Source organism: Amblyraja radiata, chromosome 22 (assembly GCF_010909765.2).
Source record: "Amblyraja radiata isolate CabotCenter1 chromosome 22, sAmbRad1.1.pri, whole genome shotgun sequence".
In the NCBI taxonomy this organism is placed as follows: Eukaryota; Metazoa; Chordata; class Chondrichthyes; order Rajiformes; family Rajidae; genus Amblyraja; species Amblyraja radiata.
Window position 1 is genome coordinate 6,280,134 of NC_045977.1, and position 12,294 is coordinate 6,292,427.

Consider the following 12,294-nt stretch of genomic DNA (forward strand, 5'->3'; position numbering starts at 1 on the left):
TTTCTTGGCTGCTGCATGTATTATGGTTCCTTGACTGTAAATTGTTAACATTTGATGATTAAGACGGACATTTTCAACTTCTAATACTTGAGCTTGTAAGGTGCATCCTATTTACACAAATTTGTCAATATTGTTTTTTGAATATTGTAAGCGTGCATTTTCAAAAGGGTGATTCGGTGCTTTTGCCTCATTAATGAGTACGTTCTAATTATAAACCAAGATGTTGAAGTGTCATTATTATAAATATATGTAAATTATCATGAACATTGCAATGTTTCATGGCAGATGCCTATGTGGTTCATGAAAATCTGAACATTTCTATCTTTCCATCTGTAAAATAAAACATGAATTTTAACAAAGTTGTATGTTTTATTTTACATTCTAATAGAGATGGAAATAAAGAGCACAGTGAAACAATACCCACAAGATGCATGCCTCGTAATTTGTATGCCTGCCACGGAAGTCAAGTCTGTTTTAATGTTATCTATATTACTAAAAGTCTGATCTTGACCACTTCCTGTTGTTCTGTATATTGATTTAGAAAAAACGCTGCCACTTATGGCTGCGCAGGACAAGAGGATTTTTTCCATCGATGAAAAATAAAAGAGTTATTAGAGTTTATAAAATGTTAAGATTCTCTCTCCTGAAGGCCATGCCCCTTCCGGAGAGACTATAAAACCCGGAAGTGTTGAGTGGCTCAGTCAGTCTCTGCAAGATGGGGGAGCGAGAAGGTCATGTCTCTCAGCCTGAGCTGTGAATAACACTGAACACATGTCTACTAAACTGTGAGTGTGTTTTACTGACCTGTCAGTGCCCTTAATGTGGTTTGAAAATATAGTTTTAAAATGCTAAAGCTGTGTTGCCTTTGGTTTGGAAATGCTAAAGTTGTGTTGCCTTTCGTTTGGAAATGCTAAAGCTGTGTTGCATTTGGTTTGGAAATGCTAAAGCTGTGTTGCCTTTGGTTTGGAAATGCTAAAGCTGTGTTGCCTTTGGTTTGGAAATGCTAAAGTTGTGTTGCCCAATTAAAGTTGCCTTGCCTAATTAAAGTTGCCTTGCATTATTAAAATATATTTAAAAGTCTAATCTTGACCACTTCCTGTTTGCGTTTATATTGATTTTTAGAAAAAACGCTGTCATGCACGGCTATGATTTTTTGGCCATCTTACTCAGAGTCCCCCTCTGCTCATCAGGTGCCGAGGACTTTTCTCATCGATGAAAAATAAAAGAGTTATTAGTGTTTTAAAAATGTTGAGATTCTCTCTCCTGTCAATCATGCTATGAAGGCCAAGCCCCTTCTGGTGGGAGGGACTATAAAACCCAGAAGTGTGGGTGTGGCTCAGTCTCTGCAAGATGGAGGAGGGAGGAGGGAGAGGTCATGACTCGCTGTCTTCAGTGGCCTTGCATCCTGCTTGAAATGGTATGAAACTGCACTTGAATTTGGTGGCCTTGCACCCTGCTTGAAATGGAATTTCAAGGAATAGTCGTGAGTCAACTGCCAGCCCACCAGCCGTGAGTGAGCTGCCAGCACAACAGGCTTGAGTGACTGAGCCGCCAGCCCAAGAATCCATTCGGCCCACAATGTCCATACTAGACCTCTTGAAACCAGTTCCTTCAGCCCACAACACCCATACTACCGCTCCAGAAAGCCCCCCCCCACTGGCCACCAATATTGGAATTGGAGGAGAGGTGGAATATTGCGTTGGGGGACCAGCCCTCCCGTGTGATGCTGCGACCCAACGGACACACACACACACACACACACACACACACACACACACACACACACACACACACACACACACACACACACACACACACACACACACACACACACACACACACACACACACACACACACACACACACACACACACACACACACACACACACACACACACACACACACACGCGGCATGCAGCATCACACACTAACTACCCCCTCCCCCCCCTCCCCGCACTCACGCTAGTGGAGGGGGGGAGGAGGGGAGAGAGAGAGGGGGAGGGGGGAAGGGGGAGGGAGGGGGAGGGGGGAGGGGGGGGAGGGGAGGGGGGGGCGGGGGGTGGAGAGGGGGAGGGGAGGGGGAGGGGGAGAGGGCGTGCTAAGAGGGGGGTGAGATGAGGGGCGGGGGAGAGGTGGGGAGCAGGGAGGGGGAGGGAGGGTGGAGGGAAGGGGGTAGGGGTGTGGAGGGGAGGGGGGTTTAGGGGAGGGACGGTGGGGGAGGGGATGGAGGGGAGGAGCGGGAGAAAAAGAGGGGAGAGAGAGAGAGAGGGGAGGGGGGGGGAGAGGAGAGGGGGGGAGAGGAGAGGGGGGAGAGGAGAGTGGGGGGAGAGGAGAGGGGGGGGAGGAGGAGAGGGGGGAGAGGATGGAGAGGGGGAGAGGAGGAGAGGGGAGGAGGAGAGGAGGTTGAGGGGAGAGGAGGTGATGGAGCTGGAGTGGAGAGGAGGAGAGGGAGGGGAGCAGGAGAGGGGGGAGAGGAGAGGGGGAGAGGAAGAGGGGGAGAGGAGAGATTGGAGAGAGGGTGGGAGAGGAGAGGGGGCGGAGAGGAGAGAGGGGGGGGAGAGGAGAGTGGGGGGGGAGAGGAGAGGGGGGGAGAGGAGGAGAGGGGGAGAAGGAGGAGAGGGGGGAGAGGAGGAGAGGGGGGAGGAGGAGGAGAGGGGGGAGAGGAGGAGAGGGGGAGGGAGAGGAGGTGAGGGTGGGTGGAGAGGAGGAGAGGGAGGGGGAGAGGAGGGAGGGGGAGAGAGGAGAGGGGGGGGGAGAAGGCGGGGGAGAGTGGAGAGGGGGGGAGAGGAGAGAGGGGGGAGAGGAGAGGGGGAGAGGAGAGAGGGGGGAGAGGAGAGAGGGGGGAGAGGAGAGAGGGGGGAGAGGAGGAGGGGGGAGAGAGGAGGTGGGTGGGGGTGAGAGGAGGCGGGTGGGGGAGAGAGGAGGTGGGTGGGGGAGAGAGGAGGAGGGAGGCGGGGAGAGGAGAGGGGGGGGGGGAGGGGAGGGGGGACGAGAGAGAAGGGGAGAGAGGAGGAGGGTGGAGAGGAGAAGGGGAGAGGAGACGAGGGGGAGATGGGGAGAGGCGAGGGGGGAGAGGAGACGAGGGGCGGAAGAGGGGAGAGAAGGGGGGGAGAGAGGAGAGGGGGGAGAGGAGAAGGGGGGTAGAAGAGAAGGGGGGGAGGAGAGAGGGGGAGAGGAGAGTGGGGGAGGGGAGGAGAGGGGGGAGAGGAGGAGAGGGAGGGGGAGAGGAGAGGAGGAGGAGAGAGGAGAGAGAGAGAGGAGGGGGGGGAGAAGGGTGGGAGGGGGGGAGAGGAGATGGGGGGGGGAGGAGAGGGGGGAGAGGAGACAGGCAGGGAGAGGAGAGGGTGGGATGAGAGGAGGGGGAGGAGGGGGGGGAGAGAGGAGGGGGGGAGAGGAGAAGGGGGGAGAGGAGAAGGAGGAGAGAGGAGAAGGGGGGAGAGAGGAGAAGGGGAGGGAGAGAGGAGGAGGGGGGAGGGGGGAGAGAGGAGAGGGGGGAGAGAGGAGAGTGGGGGGGGAAGGGAGGAGGGGGGGAAGGGAGGAGGGGGGGGAAGGGAGGAGGGGGGGAGGGAGGAGAGGGGGGGGGGGGAGAGGAGAGGGAGAGAGAGAGAGAAAGAGAGAGGGATAGGGAGAGAGAGAGAGGTGGGGAGAGAGAGAGAGAGTGCATTTTTACTTCAACCCAAACCCAAACAACCATTTGCAGGCAGTGCTTTTTTACCTCTAACCATATTTTCATTTTCAAACCAAATTAAGGGTACTCACAGTGCTGTAGACATTTGTTCAGTGTCATTCAGAGCTCTGATTGAGGCACACCACTTGCAGAGACTGATTGAGGCACACCACTTCCTGGTTTTATAGTCCCTCCCCCTCCATCCAGCAGGGGCAGCAGAGAGAATGGGGAATTTTGTAAAAACATTAATATCTCTGTCAATTTTCATCGACGGGAAAAATCCTCGGCACGCATGTGGCGGAGGGGGGCTCTGAGCGAAATGGCCAAAAATAACGGACGTAGGTGGCGGCGTTCTCTCGGAAATCGCAGCACAGATGGCCAAAAGCGGTCAAGAACAGACTTTTAGTAATATGGATTTATGTTATGACATCGGTTGGAAGCTGCATACCAAATCTTGTTGCACTTATGTGCAATGACAATAAAGGGTATTATTACATATACAGGTGCACAACCTTTTATCCGAAAGCCTTGGGACCAGACACATTTCGGATATCGGACATTTTCGGGTTTCGGAATGGAAGATTTTTAGCGTAGATTAGGTAGGTAGCGCTGGCGGCTTGGAAAGTCTGGAGCGGCTGCCTCCTCCCCGGAGACCGGGGAATCATTGTAAATCATTGCTTAAATGTTAGTTTGGAGGGATTTTATGTGGTGGGGGTGAAGGGGGGAACTTTAATTCTTAGTCCCCTACCTGGTCAGAGAGGCGGGGAGCGGGCAATGCCTTTCCGGGTCGCCGTGCAGTACTGTGCCGCGGCTCCCACATCACAGAGCTGGGGCTGTGACCGGCTGCGCTGGATTTGGATTTGTAGCGTCGCGCAGCCAGGGGTAGAGTTCGCCGTGGTCGGAGCTACAACCGGCGCCGCCCGTGGCTGGACCACCGCAGCCCGGACCGCTGTGGGCCGCGGCTCCCAACATCGTGGAGCTGGGGCTGCGGTGGTCCGGCCACGGGCGGCGCCGGTTGTAGCTCCGACCACGGCGAACTCTACCCCTGGCTGCGCGGCGCTACAAATCCAAATCCAGCGCAGCCGGCCACAGCCCCAGCTCCGCGATGTTGGGAGCCGCGGCACAGCTGTCCGGAGCTTACTGCACGGCGACCCCGTAAGGCATTGCCCGCTCCCCGCTTCTCCGACCAGGTAGGGGACTAAGAATTAAAGTTCCCCCCAAAAGCCCACCAAACTAACTGACTAACATTTAAGCAATGATTTACAATGATTCCTACCCTCCCGCGCAATATACACTCACCCAATATACTCTCACCTTCTCTTTTATGAATGGGGATTTAGTTCCCCTTTGTTGGAGGACCGACCGGAGGTTCCGCTGTCACCTCTGCGGGCCGCCCTCGGTGAACGTTTTCAAGGACCTTTCTTCAAGGACCGAAAAAATGTCCGCTATTCGGAGGTTTTCGTTATTTGGATCTTCGGATAAAAGGTTGTGCACCTGTATATATATATATATACATATATATACACATGCGAGGTGATATCTGCGAATAAACTGCCTATAGCCACGGATATATTATGCGAGAAAGAAAGAACCTTTTTTTGTGAAATTCATCACAAACTGGTGAATAATTTCCTATTAGATGGGAATGAATGGCAATACAAAGTGAAGAAAATTGAAGATCCTGTATTTTAATGTTGAATGCCATTTTAATCTTCTAATTTTGATTTTGTGTTTTTTTTAATTTGTTGCTGTATTGGCCAAAACCTAACTTTTCCTTTCTTTTCCTTTTTTGTTGGACATGAAATATTTCTGTCTGGTCTCTGGAACATTCAATTATTTTGTTATCTCTATGCTTAATCCTTTGCATTCCAGTTTAATGCAGTTTTTCTATACAGTAAATGTTCTCAGTTGAGGTGCTTTTAACAGTGAAACAATCTAGCTTGCAATCTATGAAATCGACTCGTTACAGACCTCAACTTTTGCAAAGAAATGTGACTACCTGCTGCTCTCTTGCACAATCAGAATTGTGCAAGAGAGCAGTTGTATAGCACTTTGGTCAACGTGGGTTGTTTTTAAATGTGCTTTATAAATAAATTTGATTTGATTTGAAGAATCATTTTTTAGTTTCCAAATGATAAAGAACCACAAACTGTGACATACTGTCTTGACTGTTTCCTTCCAGTCATGCTTTCAACTGTATAGTCTGAAGAAAACTTTCAGAGTAATGTGTCCAGCTTTTCAGATAATTTAATCTGTAGTTTACAAGATTAATTCCTGCAATGAGGGGATTGACATATGAGGAAAGGTTAAGTAGGCTGGAACTCTACTCTTTGGAGTTTAGAAGAATGAGAGGCGATCTCATTGAAACATATAAGATCGTGAGGGGCCTTGATCGGGTGGATGCACCGAGGATGTTCCCAATGATCGGGGAAACTAGAACTAGGGGACATAGTTGTAGAATAAGGGGGGGCTATTTTAAAACTGAGATGAGGAAGAACTTCTTCACCCAGAGGGTGGTTAATTTATGGAATTCACTGCCCCAGGGAGCAGTGGAAGCAGAAACGTTAAATATATTTAAGACTAAAATAGATGTTTTTTTAGCTGCCAAGGGGATAAGGGGCTACGGGGAGAGGGCAGGGATATGGACCTAGGTATGGTTAGTATAGTAAGACCTGAGTGATCTCCTGGACAAGTGTCGATCGCCTGGATTGGGGTCGGAGAGGAATTTCCCGGATTTTTTCCCGAATTGGACCTGCGTTTTTATCCGGTTTTTTGCCTCCCCCAGGAGATCACGAGGTTCTTGGGGTGGAGAGGGGTGATAGCGGTATAAAGGGGAGGGTAGTGTCTTGTGTTCTGTGTCTTGTGTCTACTGTTTGTGGGTAAGTGTGTCTGTTTAGTGTTCAGCCATGAGCGAATGGCGGTGCGGGCTCGACGGACCTGGTGGTCTACTCTCGCACCTACTTTCTATGTTTCTATGTTTCTATGTAACACAACATAGAGTTTACAATTGTACAAAACAGAAGAGAAAACATAATAAATAAATAAATATCAGAATACAATCAAAATTTGTTTCCGATAATTTTGTCTAATTTTACTTTTAATTTTGTCCATTTTCATTACTATATTTACCTTATTTAAAGTGAAAGGCAGAAAGATAGAATTTTCCCCATCTCATTTGAACCCTTCTTCTCAGACAGTCCCTCGGAATCGAGGAAGAGTTGTTTTCACTGAAGTTCTTCGGCTCCTGAAGTGACAGATGAAGCTAATGTGGAAACTGTTGACTATCTGGCAGATGAGGCAGAAGGGCCTGGCAGTCTGGGTGGTTAGTTGGTGAGGGGGTATGCCCCTTGCACCATTCATGCAGGGCTTCTGTGTCTCCTGATGCAAGGGCTTAAAGCCATTGTGAATCCTCCTCCTCCTCCACTTCAACCAGAGATAATGGACTCAGTTGGAGTGTTCAAAACTTTGAGCCCATCCTTGTATATTTTCCTCCTGTACATACTGTAATTTATTTCTGTGCCCGATCCTCTTTTGCAAACTCTTTTCTGGATATCTGGTGGTGAGCATGTAAGCAATGTGACCTGCTCAATAGAAATGACTGAGTGTAATGGCAACCAAGCCTGGGAATATTAGCTTTGGAGAGGACACCAAGATCCTTTCAGTGTTTGTTGGAGGATTGTATAGATATAGCATTGATGGGATCTTTGAATTCCCTGAGGTGACTGCTATGGGTAGTCCAGGAGGATCTCTTGAGACCATGTATGCCAGTTTTGATGTGTTTCAATTACTCTTTTCCTTAGTGGACCAAAGATTTGCTAATGCTTTGAAGCTAATGTCTGCCTTTGCTAAATTGTTGGCTGTTCTGCTTTTGCTGATGATATAATCTAACAAGTGCCAGTGCTTAATGGGAATGCTACCGTGAAGTTTTGTGCTTGAATCTAAGATGAAAGAGGATATTGATTATAATAAGTCATTTAAACTAGAACTGACGATCTGACGATCTGATCAATGAAACAGAAAAAGTAAAGCATTAGTGCAGAGTTCTAGAGTTCTTTTAAGTTGCCATATTTAGAAGAGATCATTGATTAGCCTCCACTTAATAGCTGCATTATCTTTCACTAACTGCTTTGGGAATGCTTTCTTGTCATAAATTCTCTATTTTATACAAATTATCATGAGTTTGGCATTTCTCATTCTGGAGCTGAGATTTACTGTCCTTGACATCAAGTCAGTATTTCCATGATAATAATGTTAGTTAATTCAAGTAAAATTCAAGTCATTAAGAACTGGGGAAATTCTTATTTGGCTAGACCAATACTCATCATCAACAAAGAGGATGCAAATCATTTCAGGTTAATCTAGAAACAAAGAAATGCAGATGCTGGTTTGCAAAAAAAGAGAGAGTGTTGGAGTAACGAGGCGGGTGAGGCAGCATCACTGGAGAACATTGATAGGTGACATTTCGGGTTGAACCCTTCTTCAGACTGTGTGTGTGTGTGTGTGTGTGTGGGTGGGGGTGGGGGGGGAGGGCGGTTGAGGAAAGAAAGCTGGAAGAGGGGAGAGGCAGGGCAAAACCGGGCAAGTAATTTAGGTGGCTACTGGTGAGGGGTGTTTCGATAGGCAGATAGTATGACAAAGGCCGGAGATAAAAAAGATAGAAATTGAGAGACTGAAGGTAGAGGAAGGAGGGTAGGGAAAGGGAATTGGGTGCAAAACCAGACAGGGCACAGGGAAGTGGGGGCAGTAGAATTGGAGAATTCAATGCTCATACGGAAGATAGACACAAAATGCTGGAACAACTCAGCAGGTCTGGCAGCATCTCTAGAGAAAAGGAATTGTGTGGTGAGGGTGATCCATTTTACATAGATACATAGACAACAGGTGCAGGAGTAGGCCATTCGGCACTTTGAGCCAGCATCGCCATTCAATGTGATCATGGCTGATCATAAGCAATCAGTACCCCGTTTCTGCCTTCTCCCCATATCCCCTGACTCCGCTATCTTTAAGAGCTCTATCTAACTCTCTTGAAAGCATCAAGTGAAGCAAGAGAATCGATGGTGGCAAGAACAAGAAGGCCGATTATTATCTGAATGGTGTCAGATTAGGATAAGGGGAGGTGCAACGAGACATGGGTGTCTTTGTACATCAGTCACTGAAAGTAAGCATGCAGGTACAGCAGGCCAGGCAGTGAAGAAAGCAAATGGCATGTTGGCCTTCATAGCGAGAGTATTTGTGTATAGGAGCAAGGAGGTCCTACTGCAGTTGTACAGGGCCCTGGTGAGACCACACCTGGAATATTGTGTGCATTTTTTGTCTCCTAGTTCGAGGAAGGACATTCTTGCTATTGAAGGAGTGCAACGTAGGTTCACCAGGTTAATTCCCGGGATGGCGGGATTGACATATGATGAAGAATGGATCGACTGGGCTTATATTCAGTGGAATTTAGAAGGATGAGAGGGAATGTTATAGAAACATATAAAATTATTAAGTGATTGGATAGGCTAGCCGCAGGAAAAATGTTCCCGATGTTGGGGGAGTCCAGAATCAGGGGTCACAGTTTAAGAATAAGGGGGCCATTTAGGACTGAGATGAGGAAAAACTTTTTCACCCAGAGAGTTGTGAATCTGTGGAATTCTCTGCCACTGAAGGTAGTGGAGGCCAATTCACTGGATGTATTCAGGGGAGAGTTGGATATAGCTCTTAGGGCTAACAGAATCAAGGGATAGGGGGGGGGGGGGTACTGATTCTGGATTAACAGCCATGATCATATTGAATGGCAGTGTTGGCTCGAAGGGCCGAATGACCTACTCCTGGAATCATGTTCCCGATGTTGGGGGAGTCCAGAACCAGGGGCCACAATTTAAGAATAAAGCCATTTAGAACGGAGATGAGGAAAAACCTTTTCAAACAGAGTTGTGAGTCTGTGCAATTCTCTGCCTCAGAGGGTGGTAGAGGCTGGTTCTCTGGATGCTTTCAAGAGCTGGACAGGGCTCTTAAAGATAGCAGAGTTAAGGGATATGGGGAGAAGGCAGGAACAGAGTACTGATTGTGGATGATCAGCCATGATCACATTGAATGACGGTGCTGGCTCGAGGGGCCGAATGGCCTACTGTCTATTGCACCTATTGTCTATTGTTTTGAGTTGGAACTTGGAAGCCAGGAAAAGTCAGGGTTGGTAACTGATGACCTCAGGAAGGGTGGAGTCCATAATGGTCTATTGGTGGTTGGGGAAGATGTGCTAATGAGAGGGATATAAGGATGTGAACAGTGGAACTGGTAGGATGACTGGGGTGGGGAAAGAGGAGAGGAGAGAAGAGGGGAGGGAGTGCAGGAGTTATTTGAATTTGGATAAATCAATGTTCATAGCATGGGTTGTAAGCTGCCCAAGCGAAATATGAGGTGCTGTTCCTCAAATTAGCATGTGATCTCACTCTGTCAATGGAGGGGGTCCAGGACAGAAATGTCAGTATGGGAATAGGAAGTGGAGTTAAAATGTTTGGCAACTAGACGATCGCATACGTGTGTTTAGCAAAAAAGATCACTAGGTCTACGCTTGGTCTCACCAATATATAAGAGCCTACATCGGGAGCATCGGATACAGGAGACGAGGTTGGAGGAGGTACAAGTAAAGCTCTGTCTCACCTGAAAGGACTGTTGGGGTTCCTGAACAAAATGGACGGTGGAGGTATAAGGGCATGTGCTGCATCTCCTGCGGTTGCAGGGGAAAGTCCCTGGGGAGAGGGTTGTTTGGGTGGGAAGGGATGTGAACCAGGGAGTTGAGGAGGGAACTGTCTCTACGGAAAGCAGAAAGGGGTGGTGATGGAAAGATGTGACTAGCGGTGGGATCCCGTTGGAGGTGACGAAAATGTCAGAGGATAATTTGTTGTATGTGACGGCTGGTGAGGTGAAAGGTGAGGACTGGGGGGGACTCTGTCCATGTTATGACTGGGTGGAGCAAGAGCAGAGCTACGGGATACAGAGACGTGAGATTGTCACCGATGACAGAAAGAGGGAACCCCTCTTCCCCAAAGAATGAGTACATCTAGTGATCTGGTATGCAACTCTCAGATGCGGTGGAGAGGGAGGAATTGGGAGTAGGGGATAAAGTTTATGCAAGAGGCAGGGTGGGAAGAAGTGTCGTCTAGATAGCTGTGGGACTCATTAGGTTTGTAGTTGATGCTAGTCTATCTCCCGTGATGGAGATGGTGAGGTAAAGAAAGGGGAAGGAGGTGTCCGAGTTAGTCCATGTGAATTTGAAGACAGGGTGGAAGTTAGTGATGAAGTTAATAATGTCCATGAGTTCTGCATGGGTGCAGGAGGTAGCTCCGATGCAGTCGCCAATTTAGCAGAGATGGAGTTGGGGAATAGGCCCCGTATACGTCAGGAAGAGGGACTGTTCAACGTACCCAATAAAAAGGCAGGCATAGCGGGGCCCATGCGAGTGCCATTGGCTACACCTTTGATCTGGAGGAAGTGGAAGGTCGAAGATGTTGTTAAGTGTGAGAACCAGTTCTACTTGGTGGAGGAGAGTGTTTGTAGAAGGAAATTGGCTGGGTCTGCAGTCAAGGGAGGGCCTGAAGGCCTTCCTAGTGGAGGATGGAGGTGTTGAGTGACTGGACGTCCATGGTAAAGATGAGATATCGGGGACCTGGAAACCAAAAGTTATTGAAGAGTCGAAGGGTGTGTGAGGTGTCTTTGACATGGGTTGGGAGGGATTGGATAAAGGGGGGGGGGGGAGAGGAAAGGGTGGAATTGAGGTATGTGGAAATGATTTCAGTGTGGCAGGATCAAGCAGAAACAATGGGTCTGCCAGACAAAAGATGCAATTGCAATGTTTGATTAAGTTACATGGATGAATGCAGCTTTTCAATCTTAAGATAGAGATCAGCTAATATGATTGCACCGTGTCCATTATTTTAAACATTCACTTCCTTCACTGTCACTGCATCTTGGTTGTAATATATGTCATCTTAAAGATGTACCGGGGCATCTTTCTTCAGACTATTTAGCTCTTACATCCATAATCTGTAATACTTAGAAGATCAAGAGTTAAACAAGTACCAGGGAATATCATCACCTCCTGCATGCTTCTTAATTCATGCAATATCCTAAATGAGAAATATATTGCTATTATTTTGTTGTCCCTCAGTCAAATTCCCAGAACTGCCAGCACTATTTTTGACATCCTTTGCATGAACTGAAGCAAGTTAAGAGTGGCTCATCACCAACATCTTGAATTCAATGAGTGATGAGCAAGAAATGTATATAATTCCCACATCCAATAAAAATGATTTAAAAAAAAAATCAAATTAAGTGAATTTCAAATGAATTCTTATTTTTGAAGCCTCCCTCCTCATTTTCTGCTGTTCTCTTATCTCCTCTTTTCAGAATGTTTAAAATAAAATGTTGAACTTTATTTCTCTCAATTCTCATTCCCCGATACTATTTTCGTTTGATCTTCCAGCTGTGTGTTTGTTTTGTTGTTCTATAATATCAAACATTATTTTGGTGATTTGTTCTGGTTGCACCAGTTCAACCAGATTCCAACTGCTTTTCCCATTATGGTGTCATTCTCCATAACTGTTCACTTCAATTTTCATTTGTGCGTTTTTATCGCTGGCAAAAT

The 12,294-nt window shown here is 47.7% G+C and overlaps 1 protein-coding gene across 1 annotated transcript in view; it reads left to right on the forward strand.

Moving 5' to 3' along the window:
- Positions 1–12,294, forward strand: part of snx29 (sorting nexin 29) — a 679,392-nt gene that overhangs the window by 15,739 nt on the left and 651,359 nt on the right. The gene's annotated exons all lie outside the window — the stretch shown is intronic.